This window comes from Phaenicophaeus curvirostris, chromosome 9, assembly GCF_032191515.1.
Source record: "Phaenicophaeus curvirostris isolate KB17595 chromosome 9, BPBGC_Pcur_1.0, whole genome shotgun sequence".
Lineage (NCBI taxonomy): Eukaryota > Metazoa > Chordata > Aves > Cuculiformes > Cuculidae > Phaenicophaeus > Phaenicophaeus curvirostris.
In genome coordinates this window covers 18,490,227-18,505,067 of record NC_091400.1, presented here as the reverse complement: position 1 = coordinate 18,505,067, position 14,841 = coordinate 18,490,227, and the positions used below count along the sequence as shown (strand labels likewise).

At 47.0% G+C, this 14,841-nt stretch overlaps 1 protein-coding gene across 1 annotated transcript in view; it reads left to right on the top strand.

Moving 5' to 3' along the window:
- The window catches only part of LOC138724321 (broad substrate specificity ATP-binding cassette transporter ABCG2-like), a 434,882-nt gene that overhangs the window by 372,450 nt on the left and 47,591 nt on the right, over window positions 1-14,841 (top strand). The gene's annotated exons all lie outside the window — the stretch shown is intronic.

Genomic DNA, 14,841 nt, shown 5'->3' with positions numbered 1-14,841 from the left:
ATGTTTTAATTAAAGATTCTACCTACTTTCTATGTGAGTGTTGGAAGAACCATAAACAGTGCTAAAAACTGCCCTAAGGAAATCTGACTCCTGTTATTTCAAAAAGAAAAGCAGAAAGGAAATAAATGAAAAAGAATGTGGTACTTGTTGATTTTAAAAAAATAATCTGCAGCTTGTGCCACATGGGGAAAATAATCTCAATAGAATGAACCAGGGGGACAACTAGCAATGCTACAAGTCAGTGACAGGGAGGCTTCTGGGGATTCAAATTTTCCAGTTCTGCAGATGCTCAGACCCAGAAGAGCCCTTTCCCATGGTTTCTTTCCTCAGACATGGAGTGCAGCTAAGAGGGAACAAACAGGGCAGCTAGACTTAATCATCTTTTAAAATTAAAACAATGTCTGGCTGCTCCCACATGACAGGAATAAGTTTTCTGAATGTTTTCTTGCTAAGTTACCCTGGGAGGTGACCATCACATTTTTTTATTGCACAGAGGCAGAGATGGATCTTGACCGTCATCGGGGCTGTGCTCACCCAGCAGGCTTTATGTCTTTGCATGAAGGACAGCCCTGAGGAAGGCCCTTTACAGCATGGCCAGCTTTTCCAGCTGGCATTTTGATCACTTTTGAAACAGGTTAATGCTCCCGAATGTGGCTCTGAGGTTCAGGCATTGACATCTTGGTGAGGTGCACAGGGTAGTTTGCTTTCCCAAAGTTTAGATGGCAGCAGCTCCATCCTTGCCTGTCAAAAGGCTTTTTGGCCCTTTGTAGGCTGGAGACTTGGCTGTGCTGTGCCTCAGCTCTGCTGCTCAAGGCTTGAAACAAAAGGGGAGATCTCTGGACAGCCTGGGTGGGAAAATGAAAAATGTCTAGTGTAGACACAGCAATACAGCTTAAACTGGGATTTTTGTACTCTAGTTTTTATCTCCCTAGGCTTTTCCCTCCTTCTAGAAAGAGCTGCCTTGCTGAGCCTTCAGCAGTAGAACACTACTTGTGGAGTTCACCAAAGCAGCAAAGATTTGACTTCAGTCATCAACACCAGGAAAACGATTCAACTCTTCTGCATCTGGTGACTGCTGCCTGAGGTTGTGGTTTTTCATAAATGAGCTGATACAATGCCTAGGCTGTGGCACAAGGCAGTGATGAGAATGGCTCTGACATGGGCAGCACAAGCCGAGAACTTCAGCACTGGGTTTCTTTAGAAATGCATGGTCTAATGTAAGACCATTACCACCTTCCCGAGGAGTCCTCCCCACAGATTCATGACTCAGCCAAAGCACTGTGCTAGTGAAAAGCTCATGCAGAATATTATTTGTCAAAGAGTCTCGCAGGTTTTTGTCAAGCTTGAGGAGGAGAGAGGCACAAACCAATAGCGGGGTTTATCACCACACACTCTCTGTGAGCAGAGCCCATATGAGAATGAACAGTTGCATCCCTCTCCTGGGATGCACTAACCTGCCTGATTTTGCTACCACAGTCCCAGGATGCAGAAAAAGGGCATAAAGGCTAAGCTAAGGATGTTTCACAAAACGTTTTCCTTCCTACTTTCCCCTCAAAAAAACCCCAACAAACCAATAACCAACCACCCCAGAAAAAATTATTGCTTTTCCATTTATCACTACATTTTGCAAGGAGATTTCATCTGGTGTCAACATCTTGGAGATTTTAGTGAGCATCCTCAGTTACCCCCTCAAAAAATGTTGTAAAAGCCATACACATACAAGCTTGCTGCAAGGGCTTTGCAAGGTTTGTTTCGTTATGTTTGTTTATCTTCTTTAACAGCATTCCCTGCCTCCTACTTTTTCTTCTCTTTCACAACTGGAAGTTGAAAAAAAGAAGAGACTCAAATAAAGAGGGAATAAGCTGAAAGCTGGGGGAAAAGTTGATCCCTAACCATTCCCCTCTGCTAAAAATAAAGGTTTATAAAAATTCTCCTAGGATTATTTTCTGCATCTCTTGCATTGTTTTCCTGAAGAAGTATGAAGCAATCCCAGCTTTAGAGCTTTTTCTACATTCGTAGATTCGTGCCATGGGCCTTTCATCAAAAGAGAAGTACAAGGATGGTTTTCTGTCATTTCAACAATCCTCCTTTCTTTCCTCTCCTTCGTTTCTGCTTTTCAAAGGCATTGAGCCCTCTCTGCAGAGCAGGTGAACACCAGCATGGTTCACCACTGCTGCCAGAGGTTTCAGGGTTTAATGCCCCCCCGCCCTGGTCTCGATAGGTTGACATCTGGGCACAGTTATGTATTGCAGAGGAAAGAAGTGGGGGCCCACGGCTACAGAATGACTTGGGACAAGGTCTGGCTCAGAGTACAGGAGTTCAGAGTTAATGCCTGCTTGAAAGTTGATGGCAGCCACAAGTCTTTCAGAATTGTCAGACACTGGAGTTCAGATGCCAGGGGATCAGATGCCACCTTGTAGGGTCACCACCCTTGTTAAATGTTGCTTTCTCCCCCATGTTTTCTTATGGAATTTGGTGACCCTACAGTATATTTACCTGTGCTCTTCAGTTAACAGCTGCTGTTGAGATCTCTGAGAAGAGCACCAGTGGCCAAACCCTCAGCTGCCTTCCCACAGCTACCTGGGGGAGGGCCAAAGAAGGTACTTGAAAGAAAAAGCTGGTGGTCACTTTCAAACCCCACTGCTGCTGAGTGGGAAATGTGGGGTTAGAGGGAGGCGATAAGGTATCAGAAATCACTGGTGTCTCATTGCCAGGGTCAGAAGGGAAAGCAGATGTAACCAGGATGGCTAAATTCCCTGCCATTGGTGCAGTAATCTTATCAGCACCGAGAATTAGGCTGATAACAGGCTGTTGACTGGGATAAGGTGCTTATCTCTGCACTTTGCCCCACCCGTTACTGCCTGACTTCATGCCAGACCCCCTGCCCATCCTCCTCCCCTTCTGTTACCCAAAACAGGCTTTGCTCCCAGTCCTTGGGCTGCCAGCAGCAAGAACCCAGCCGGTATTGTCTAAACAGGGCCATACAATGGGCAGCATTGTTGACACTAGATTTTTGCCCTCATTAAAGATGACCTCACAGCCCACCCCTTGGCCACTTCAGCCAGCCCCTCGGGACTGTGAGGCTGTCTTTTGAACTCGGGTAAATAAATTGAGAGGGGAGGGGGAGAAAGAGGTGGGGAGAAGAGGAACACAGCAGTCTTTGTGTTGCCACCTTCTCTTCAGCATTGGTGCTTTCTGGTGTCTTTCTACCCACATCAGACATGGCAGGCTAGGTGCCAGGCAGCCAGCATGCCGAGTGCCCTTCTCCACCCTCCCTAGCCTGTGTCCTCTGGGCAGTGATGTTGGTAAAAGCCCATTACATTTTTAGTATCTCAAAAAACATTCCAGGATCATTGAACAGGCAGGAGATTTACACAAGATGGGTCCCAGTTAATGATTATCTTTTGTAATTTTTGTGGTATGACACTACATCTACAAGAAGGGTCGCAGGGAGGACCCAGGGAACTACAGGCCTGTCAGTCTGACCTCAGTGCCAGGGAAAGTCATGGAGCAGGTGATCTTGAGTGCTATCATGAAGCACATGCAAGAGAACCGGGTGATCAGGCCCAGTCAACATGGGTTCACAAAAGGCAGGTCTTGCCAAACTAACCTGATCGCCTTCTATGACAAAGTGACTCAGCTACTGGATGAGGGAAAGGCTGTGGATGTGGTCTTCCTGGACTTCAGTAAAGCCTTTGACACAGTTTCTCACAGCATTCTGCTTCGGAAACTGTCAGCCTCTGGCCTGGACAGGCGCACACTCTCCTGAGTGAAAAACTGGTTGGCTGGCCGGGCCCAGAGTGTGGTGGGAAATGGTGTGAAATCCAGCTGGAGGCCAGTGACAAGTGGGGTTCCCCAGGGCTCAGTGCTGGGTCCAGCCCTGTTCAATGTCTTTATCAATGACCTGGATGAAGGCATCGAGTGCACCCTTAGCAAGTTTGCGGACGACACTAAGCTGGGAGGAAGTGTTGATCTGCTGGAGGGTAGGGAGGCTCTGCAAAGGGATCTGAACAGGCTGGACCACTGGGCTGAATCCAATGGGATGAGGTTTAACAAGGCCAAATGCCGAGTCCTGCACTTGGGGCACAACAACCCTATGCAGTGCTACAGACTAGGAGAAGCCTGGCTAGAAAGCTGCCTGGAGGAGAGGGACCTGGGAGTGTTGGTTGACAGCCGACTGAATATGAGCCAGCAGTGTGAGGGAATGGCCTCAAGCTCCGCCAGGGGAGATTTAGGCTGGACATTAGGAAAAAATTTTTCATAGAAAGGGTCATTGGGCACTGGCAGAGGCTGCCCAGGGAGGTGGTTGATTCACCTTCCCTGGAGGTGTTTAAGGCACGGGTGGATGAGATGCTAAGGGGCATGGTTTAGTGTTTGATAGGAATGGTTTGACTCGATAATCCGGTGGGTCTCTTCCAACCTGGTTATTCTATGATTCTGTGATTCTATGATTCTAAAGTTTGTTCAGCTGTATGGTTAAATCATAGTGCAATTTATTAGCGTGAATTTTGAGTGGGGAGCTGGGAACTTGATTAAATTAAGAAGTTCCAAGCCAGTTTAAGAGATACTGCCAATAATTGGGAGGAGATTAGGAGAGAATTGGGAGGAATTGACTGATGGGTGATCTTGTTAGGTAATTTCTGAGGTGATGACCACCAGGCACTCTTAAAGACTCCCCAGAGCATGTGCAGAAGATGCTAGAAATGACTTGTCTTTTATTATAATTACATGTAAATATGTGATTACATGCATGATAAATAACGTATAGCTTTTTGTAACTTTGTGTATAAATTAAGGCAACAAATCCCTTGACATGTGCTTTGATTTGAGGAAGACCTCCAAGCACCCAGAATTTGTGCAAACCTGAATTAAGCAATGTCCCTTGGTGATGTAGTTATTTGCTTATTGCACACCAGTTAACAGATCCATAGTTTGGACAAGAGCGACACTCTCTGTGGTTCTGCAGCCTCTCTTCTTCGGGATGCAGTTTGCTCTGGTCATCCTTTCTTCTCCTCCAGGCCTTCTGTGCCTTCCTTCTAACACTTGCAGCCCACATCTCCTGCCCCTTCTTTTCAGGCTGTCAGCATCCTCTCAAGCATTCCTTGCCGCCAACAAGTGCCAAGAAGGGACCTGAGGAAATGCCACCTCCTAGTGGCAGATGTTCTGACCCAGCTTACGTGCTATGCTGTCTCGTGCTCCATGGTGTCAGCCAGGTTTAGATGCAGTTAACACACCTAAGATGCCAGCTGTACCTAACGATGGATCCCCATCTGTGTGGGTGGTGGTGTGGAATGATAAGCGTCAGACCTGAGTATGGATTGCCACACAGTCAGCATGGGGACAATTTGCAGCACCAGGAAAGGATGAGGGCACATCCAAGGTCAGTTTGCTGCTGTTCCTGCTGCGCAGAGCAGAGTCCCCATGCCCCTGTGTATCCCTTTTATGCATGTGCTCTGCATCATTGCTTTCGACCTTGCCTTGTTGCTGCAACTTCAGCTTGGGCATTTGGGGGCTGTCCAACACTTAAGGGAACAAAAATGTTTTCCCAAAGTTAAAAATAACCTTGGGTTCAGAGATCAGAGAGACGTGTCCCTTCTGAGCTGCCAGCTGAATGCCAGGTATTTCTTCTCCTGGAGAGTTTTCCGATAGACTCCTGTTTGGGGAAAGAGGCATACGCTGGCAGGGTTTCTGCTGGTGGGGCTGCTCTGAGAATGCATACATACTGCTGGTATGAGAATGCATACATGCTACTGGTATGAGAAGCAGGAAGGACAATGTGGAAACTTGCTGAACACTTTCCCCCATCTTTCCAACACTAGGCTTAGCAGTAGTACACAAAGGAAAACCTCAAAGATGGGATGTGCCTCCCTCTGTCTGCCACCCTCAATTTTGCCTACATCCATACCTCAGTCTCCTTTACAGCGTTTTCTTTCCTCTTGGGCAATGGGACTAGAGCAGAGAGCTGTCTTTGTATTTCTTTAGAAGCCAACCTTGCTTTTCCTCCATTTCCTCTTTGCTTGCCACAGTGAAGAGCTATACCTTGTAAACAGCACTTTTTTTCCTATAAAATGGAGGTGGTACTTCATCCAAGTCCATTCACAACTGAAAATCTTTCAGGATTCCCACCTGAGAAGAATGCCTTCCCACCACGACATGTGATGGGCTGTGGCAGTGTGCAAGGCTGGACAAGGAGAAGACAATCAGAGTCCTGAAAGATAAAGGTGCTACAAGATGTTACATTTCTGGACAGGAAAATTTTTAGATCTGCTTGCTAGGAATTAAGTCCTTACCTGCCTGCCTAGTTTTTCTGCCCTTCCAGGTCTTTAAAGAACCTGTCTACCCTGTCCCCTTTAATGAATGGAGCTGGAAATACACTCTTCCTTTTTACCTCTGCTTCCTCACTTAAAGAAAAGAGCTGTAGACCTCTGGGTTCAAGTTAGTTTTGGTGGGTAAAATGCCTGGTGTTTGTGTTTAGAGTGTTAATAAGGAGAGGGATGTGTTGCAAGTGTAAAAGAAATCCAGGGCAGGTAACACTGAAGCAACTCTTCAGCCCAATATCTATCTACTCTTCACTATTGATTACATTTTTAAAGTGTCCTCACTTGGTTTCTTAAGTCTTCTAATATAGAGCTCTCATTCAAAAAATAAATCTGCAAAGGCCTCTCACAAAGTCTGGTCTTCATGGCACTGGAGAGCTGCAGCAGATTACTGCCACCACAGGCATCACACATTCACACTGCAGACATTTGGTGTGTTCTGGGAGGTGTGCATTTTGTTTCATCATTCATGTGTTTGAGGGGGGCGTGTTTGCAGAGAATTCAGGTATGAACAAGAACCCACATGGGCACATAAATCACTTCAACCTTATCTAGTTGATAATGTGAGGTGATTTTATCTCCGAGTCTTTGAGAAAAGTAAGTAAGGTAAGTGCAAAGTAGCAGAATTGTGTTTGGTATAGAGTTACATGAAATTGTCACAACAGTTCTTGCCCTCCTAATTTTACCTAGATGAGAATAGTTGTGGAGGTTTTGGGAAACTGAGCTAAGAGGACCCACTCTCAGTCTAGGGGTTGCTCGAACAGTGCTAGGATCCATCTCTGCAGTCCAGCTACTCTGCTGATATATGGGGTGGAAGGCAGATCAAGCTTTCTACTTCTGCAGACAGTACTAGAGTAGGAAGAGTGGAAAATGTATTGGAGGTCACCCTGCTTAGATTTCCAATAAGATCTTGGCAAATAGGGTACATTCACTGAAATTAATAGTATGCAATTTACTGCACGAGTACAAAGTTCTAGCTTGAGGGGAAGCGTCAACTGTTAAAACCTACACTGGGGGAGTAACTTGGTAAGATAGCAAGTCTGCAGCTAAGGGTCTGGGGGCAACAGTGGAGCATGTGCTCACTGTGTCATGCTACTGTCAACAGAGCAAAGAGTAGATGGAGAAATAGTAGCATATGAAAGGCACATGGAGTAAATGTCTGGTTCTGCTTGGCACTGGGGGCACCCTAGCTCTGAGGTTTTGCTTTGTTTGTCCATTCTGCTTTTTAAATAGTCTGCTGTCTCTGTGCTGTGCCTTGAGAATAACAATTCTGCGACAGGAATTAGGTATAAAGGTTGGCAACCCTAAAACCTCATGAAAAGCCTCCCTGAACAGAAAAAATAACACACAGGGAGAATCCAGGCAAACTTACCCTGTCCTCCACCAGCAAAGTTTTGGTAGCACGTAGGACACTGGGCTGTGCAGATCTGGGGGACTGATGCCTGTCAGGATAGTACCTCTGAAACCACTAGCAAGGGGCTGCAACATCGTCCCCCTGAAGGTGTCCCCACCTGATCATGTATTCTGTAACATACTGAGAACACCCCACAGGGACCCCAGGATCCCACCTAACATGCCTGAATGCTGGGATAGGATGAGTCTGGAAAGTGCTAGAACATAGGTAACAGCTACCTGGTGTGCAAACATGCAATGTTGCCACTGACTGGGAGGGCCCCAACTCCTCCTTCACCTCCTCTTTCTCAATCAGTCAAGATAATCCTTCAAGAGCTGGCTCAACCAGGTGATTGGCTCATCCCTGAATGTCAAGCAGAAGTAGCATCTAATCCTCAAACTGCCATCCTCTGTTTTTCAAATGGCTGCCTGATCCTTTATTATCTTGTTTTCTTACCTATAAAATCGGAACTTCATGGTTTATTTGGAATGACATGGTCACGAACGAGTAGAGGAAAACAAGGACTGTGCAGTGTAGGACTGTGCAGGTTGGGTTGATATAATTGCACTGCAGACAAACTGTCTTCATCTAAACAAGTCTTCATCTAAACAACAGTCTTCATCTAAACAATAGTTTGTTTAGAGAAAACTGGTGGACAAAGGTAGAAAGGCGGTGCATCATTCACAGCTCCTGAGGAATCTGCTCTTCTGCTCCCTAGCCAGGACCTGGCCAGCACCACCCCCCTAAAAATTAGTGGAGTGAGCTCAGGGCATATTGGGGTACAAGTAGGGTAGCTCTTTCTGCCCAGCGTGTCCCTGCCTTCATTTCCAAATATATCAGGACTCGTTGTTCTGCATTTCCTCCCATGGGCTCACAGCTGGATCTTAGGAGGTGCCAGGCCCTCAGGTGCAGGGACCCAGCTCTTCCCCTGGTGCTGCTGGATCTATCATAGACATTTCTTTCACCCTTGGGAAGAGGGTCTCATCTCTCCAGCACGTGGTGCTAACATGACTCTCAGCCAGGGACTAAGGGAGAAAACGGCACCAAAATATCAGCACTTTATGCCTAAGGGAGAGGGATACTCCTGCAGCAAGTGTTGGAGATGCTCAGGGTTTTGGCTCTGGGGGCTCCTGATCTCACCGTGTCTTATCTCTCAAGTTTGGTCCAGGCATGACATAAACAGGCAAGGTGAGTTCCCCTGTTCAGGTACGAGTTACATGACAGTTAACCAGTGTTGAGGATGTAAGTTAGAACAGCTAATCCGATTTTATCCCCCCAGGCCCACTCCTGAACTCTTCATAGATTATCTACATGGGATATCTGCATTGTCTGTCAGAAGGCCCTGAGAGGTGGGAGGTTTCCCAAGGTCTCTTGCCCAGCCCTTCTCAACATGCAATGATTTAACTGCAAAGAGCCTGGCAACTTTCAACAGGTGGCCGCTGGTGGGGATTGCGGTATGTCCTCCATTGCATCTGTCTGTCCTTCAAGCTACAGCATGTAGATGATACGCAGGGAGCTGCAACCTGCCAGAAAAAGCTTTCCCAGGTGCAATAAATTGCATTCCCTTCATCTCAAACACCTGCACTGCTCCTCAGGCAGGATTGATAGCTGAGTGCTCTGCTGAACTCTCGGAGAAGCCTGGTTGCTTCTTACCTTGTTGACAGGTGTTTTTGTAGCTCAGTCTTGGCAGTGACAGGATGGGTCTTGTTTGGGCTGTGCTGCCTTTGCCCATATTATCTTTATTAACCAGGGTGACAGAGTAGGTGGTAATTGACTGAGTTTGGCAGAGGACAACATCAATCTAGTGTGGGAGGTGAGTGTTGGTGGGACTGAGATTCCCAGTGCTTGTGGCTCCTGTGGTCCCAGGCAGCAGGAACCAATTGAGGAGGGGGCCACGCAGGCAGGATGAGCTGCACAAAGGGGACAAGGCAGGGAGTGCCCATGCAGTCACCCTGTGCTCCCTGGCCCAGGAGGCCTTGTGGAGTTGCAGGTGAACCCAAGTCGGCGGTGCCAGAGGGTTGCTAAATCAGCTAACAAAGTTTGGGCTGTGGCAGCAGGAGTAGCAGAGGTCACTATGTGAAGTCATCCTGACATGGAGAAGGCACCAGCTGGTGAAATGCACCCAGCAGTGGGCACCACGCTCTCAGGGAGGGAGCAAATTTTAGAACAATTTTAGAACAGGCTGGAATTCTTTGGGGAATATGTGCAGTTATGCAAACAGTATGATGATGTATGTATGTAAAGCTTACCTATGCATAACTTGAGGCTGAGATGCTTCACTTTCGCGAGGTTTCCTCTGTAGCACCTATGTTGGTATGAGATTCTGCTTATAAGACAATTATGATATGAGGTAGAAGTGTGATGGAAGTGAGATGGTGGAAGTGTGGATCTGCTGGACTGTAGGCAGGCTCTCCAAAGGGATCTAAGCAGGCTGGACCGCTGGGCTGAGACCAATGGGATGAGGTTTAACAAGGCCAAAGGCCGGGTCCTGCACTTGGGGCACAACAACCCTGTGCAGTGCTACAGACTAGAAGTCTGTCTAGAAAGCTGTCCAGAGGAGAAGGACCTGGAGGTGTTGGTTGACAGCGACTGAACATGAGCCAGCAGTGTGCCCAGGTGGCCAAGAAGGCCAATGGCATCTTGGCTTGTATCAGAAACGGCATGACCAGCAGGTCCAGGGAGGTTATTCTTCTTCTGTACTCGGCACTGGTGAGACCGCTCCTCGAATCCTGTGTTCAGTTCTGGGCCCCTCACCACAAGAAGGATGTTGAGGCTCTGGAACGAGTCCAGAGAAGAGCAACGAAGCTGGTGAAGGGGCTGGAGAACAGGTCTTATGAGGAACGACTGAGAGAGCTGGGGTTGTTTAGCCTGGAGGAGGCTGAGGGGAGACTTTACTGCTCTCTACAGCTACCTGAAAGGAGGTTGTGGAGAGGAGGGTGCTGGCCTCTTCTCCCAAGTGACAGGGGACAGGACAAGAGGAAATGGCCTCAAGCTCCGCCAGGGGAGGTTCAGTCTGGACATTAGGAAAAAAATTTTCATAGAAAGGGTCATTGGGCACTGGCAGAGGCTGCCCAGGGAGGAGGTTGAGTCACCTTCCCTGGAGGTGTTTAAAGGACGGGTGGGCGAGGCGCTGAGGGGCATGGTTTAGTGATTGATGGGAATGGTTGGACTCCATGATCCGGTGGGTCTTTTCCAACCTGGTGATTCTGTGACCGCCAGGAAAGAGGCGCTCGCGGGGCGCGGGGCGGGGGCGCTGCGGACGGAGCGCTGCTGCCACCTGGTGGCCGCGGACGGGGGAGGTAAGGGGGTGGTAAGGGGGGTCTCCGGGGTGGGGGACGGGGAGTGTCCGGTCCACTGACTCCTGCGGGGTTGCCGAAGTCCAGCAAAAACTGTAAGTACAGGACTGCAGCACTAGGAGCATCCTGCAGGGATCTCGGCTGCCGGACTGTCTCAGTCAGGAGGGCAGGAGTCTGAGGGGGGCTGGACCCAGATTGTTGAGGGATTTGATCACTGTCTGCACGGGATGCATACAGAGCCAGAACGGGTCAATAATGCTCATAGAATGAGCTTTCAGAAATAGGGCAGTGCCGATTTGTAGGCAAGAGCCACATGCTATGAAATTCGTGGGACCTGCCCAGCAAACGTAGGAGGCGACAATACCGAGTTTAAGAGATTTACTAAACTCATAAGCCTGTAATTGATGAGTAGATAAAAGGCAGTGAAGCATAAATAACAGCTAGTGACACCACGCAATATTTCAACGAGCTTTACTGTGAATAAATTGAACCTTACCTATAGGTAAGGTATAGGCCTTACCTATACCTCAGGGACTAGATGTTTAAAAAAAGCGCTGGTGTATCCAACAGTGGGAACACCAACAGGAACGCAAGTTCAGGAGAAGAGGAACAATGTCACAACAGAGACCTTCTTTTACTAGTCTGCCAATATGTGAATCATGCTATTCACTCAAGAAGGTGGTTATAATGATGCTGTTTACTGTCACGCATGCTTCTGTTAACAAAGCTGATGAAAAGCCCCATCTCATCTCTCAGATCTGATGCTTCCTGTTATTTTTTCCTATGCATTAGCCTGTGCATTAGCACAACTTCTACCAGTTTAAGACTGTACTGTTTTATAAGCTTTTCCTTTTCAACTAGCTCATCCTGCTTCTATTGATTTTAAATTGCTCCTCATACTACCTTATCATAGAAGCATACTGACTGCTAGTAGGGGAGGCCTCTTTGGGACTGAACAGACAAGATTTTGAACCTCTGCCTGTTGGAACTGAGCTATAGAAAGGCAGGCTGCATCTGCCAGGAATCTGGTGGGATGGGAGTCTGGAGGTGTTCCTTGTTTGGGTCCCTTTGCCTGCCGTAGAAGATCTAGCCAGTTTCTTCATCTTAGAGCCTGCTTTTATTTTCTTTCCTATCCATGTAATCTGTAAGTCCTCTAAGGGAATGGACTATACACAGACAAAGGACTCCTGATTACTAGAAAGGCTTTTGTGGTACAATGACTTTTCTATTTGTGTTACATGCCATTTACTGGCTGGTTCTTCACTTTGTGTGCAGAGACATTGAGGGAAAGCAGCAAGCCGTTTGTCTGAATAGTCAGTGGCTAGCGTCAAGGGTTCAGAGGAACAGGCCTTCCAAACAGGTGTTTGAAACCCAGCCTATGCCCTTTCGGGAGCAAACCAAGGAAGAATGATCAGCACCCTTTCCTCTCACTGCGCTTACTCAACACAAGCTTGTAACCTGCTGTGTTCTCAGGGGCCCTATGCAGGGACTCATCTGCATCTGGCAGATAGCTACGTTGGGGAAGATATTAATATCTCTGATTTCTGAGTCCTGCTTTGTCTTAGCAGGGACACTAGCAGGTGTTTGCTTGTGACGTGCCATGGGACCTAGGCTGTGTGTGTGTCCCCTTTGCTGGCTGTGCTCAGTCTGGGTCTAAGGAGCAGCTGGTATCCAAACATCTTGCCATTAGCACCCACAGCAGCTTAGAGAATGGGAAGCTGCTCTTTGAGCACCTTGAAGAAAGCTGCTTGATACTCTAAGCGTGGGATGCCTCTTGGAGTGAACCGCTGGTTGGTTACCACCCCAGAACCAGTTGCATTGCACGGGAAGACGCCCCTTTTGCTATATATATTAATAATAATGAATTATTATAAATACATAATAATGAATTATTACAAATAAATAATAATAATTATTAATAATAATTAATAATAATACACTGGGCTGGGAAAATTTTCAAAATGCAGCACCAACAGCTTACTCAGCACCAAGGTACTCTGCCCAGAAGTCTATTTTTTCCTTCTGATATTTAACAGTTGGTTAGTGCTGCCACCACCACTTTCCCATCCTCTTTCCCTGATGCAATCCCTGGGGATAACCACCAGCTCTAGTTCAGCTCATGTTGTTTGGAAACCTGAACAAAATTCTTCTGTACGAGCTGCATGTGAACCTGCTGAAAATGAGTTATCACCAAGAGAATAAACATTGCAGCATAAATAAGAAAGTGGGAACTTGGGTGTAGAATTGTTTATCCATGGCTGCGTCTTTTTTTGTTTTAGTTGCAGTAAAGGCTGACTATAGTACATTGTGCAGTGCTATAACTTTGCTGTACGTGATTCCTCAAGAATGAGATATCTGGGAAACCTTAAACCTCTCCGATTATTAAGCCTCTGGAAGAAATCTGAAAGGACTGTTCAAAATCCGGGTAAAGGCTGATTATGTTACAGAGCTGAACATTTCAGTCCTCATCCTCCAACAAGGGGATAGAGGTAGGGGTGGCAAAGTGAGGACCTTCAGACCTGAGCTTCCAGTCCTGCTCAGCTCAAACAGTTAGTCTGTAACTGGTGTTCTAGCATCTTCTATAACTGGAAAAAGAAGTTCCTCTCAGGGGTGCTTCAGCATCAGCTGGTGAGCTCCTGGAGAGCCTGTCCTCTTGGGTCTGGCAAGCAGATTTATCTTCAGTGTTTCAACAAGTGTCTGCCTTTTAGTAACTTGAGAGTCTTTAGTAACTTGAGAGTCTTTAGAACTTTTTTTTTTTCCGAACTGTGAAATCTAAATGCTTGGTAGCTCTAATTTGGTGTTTGATACTGCTGGGGAATTTATGAGCTCTTTGGTGCTCTCTTCTCCTTATGCTAAGGATTTATGAGTGGAACATTGTCTAAAGGTGTTTGTGCTTGGCACAGCAACCAGTAAATGTGATTTCTTTCATGATTTGTAGTGTGTTTCATTTCACGTCTTCGCTATCATAGTTATTTCAGCATCTCTAACCATCTTGTCCTTTAGATTACCTTAACCAGTAGCATGGAAGTGAGCACTTTGTATGCAAGAATCATGTGTGTTCCTGCTGCTCTGCTCACCTCGTGTCTGGGTGTGGGACACTGGGAGTGCTGAAGGTTGGGGAGAGGAGAAGAGGGAGGTTGAACTCCATGTGTGAGATTGGGAATGCCTTAAGCCCCCCCCGCCAGGCAGAATATTCGGGTAAGGAGGAAGGTGAATTGATCCACATATGCAATCTTAACTCTGCATCAGTATTTTGGCCATGGCGAGGACAGTGAGCCTCTGTTAACAGCTAAGGTAGGGTGGACTGAAGAGAGCGCAAAAGTCTTCATGCAGATGTTTAGTGATATTAGAGACTGATTGCAGGAAGAGAGGCTTACTCTGTGTAGGCTTGTCTATGAGATTTTGTACAGAGAATAAGAGAGAAAACCTGAGAAAAAAATCAGGATTATACCAGGCAAAACTGGAAATAATAACAGCTAGGGGCTGCCAACTTCTTCCCCATCCCCAGACAGTATTCCCAGGCCGCACAGGTGCTGCGGCTGTACCCCTGGGGAGGATCAGGTGATGGTTTAACCTTGGGATGATAGGCTTCTGCTTTGGTGAAGTGATAAATTCACATAAAGCTTGAACCTGGTCCTTCCTCAGGTCAGAATATATAATTTGGAAAAGGTGCTTCTCCAAGGATACAAAGGGCCAGCAGGCACTGCAGGGCTGATGAAAGTTCTGCAAAAGCAGCAGGGTTCCAGCCCCTGGTTTCCAAAATGAACACTAGAAGTTTATTCCCACTTTTTTTACTCCTGCTTTCCACAATGAGGTAGCAGGGGGGATATTGTGT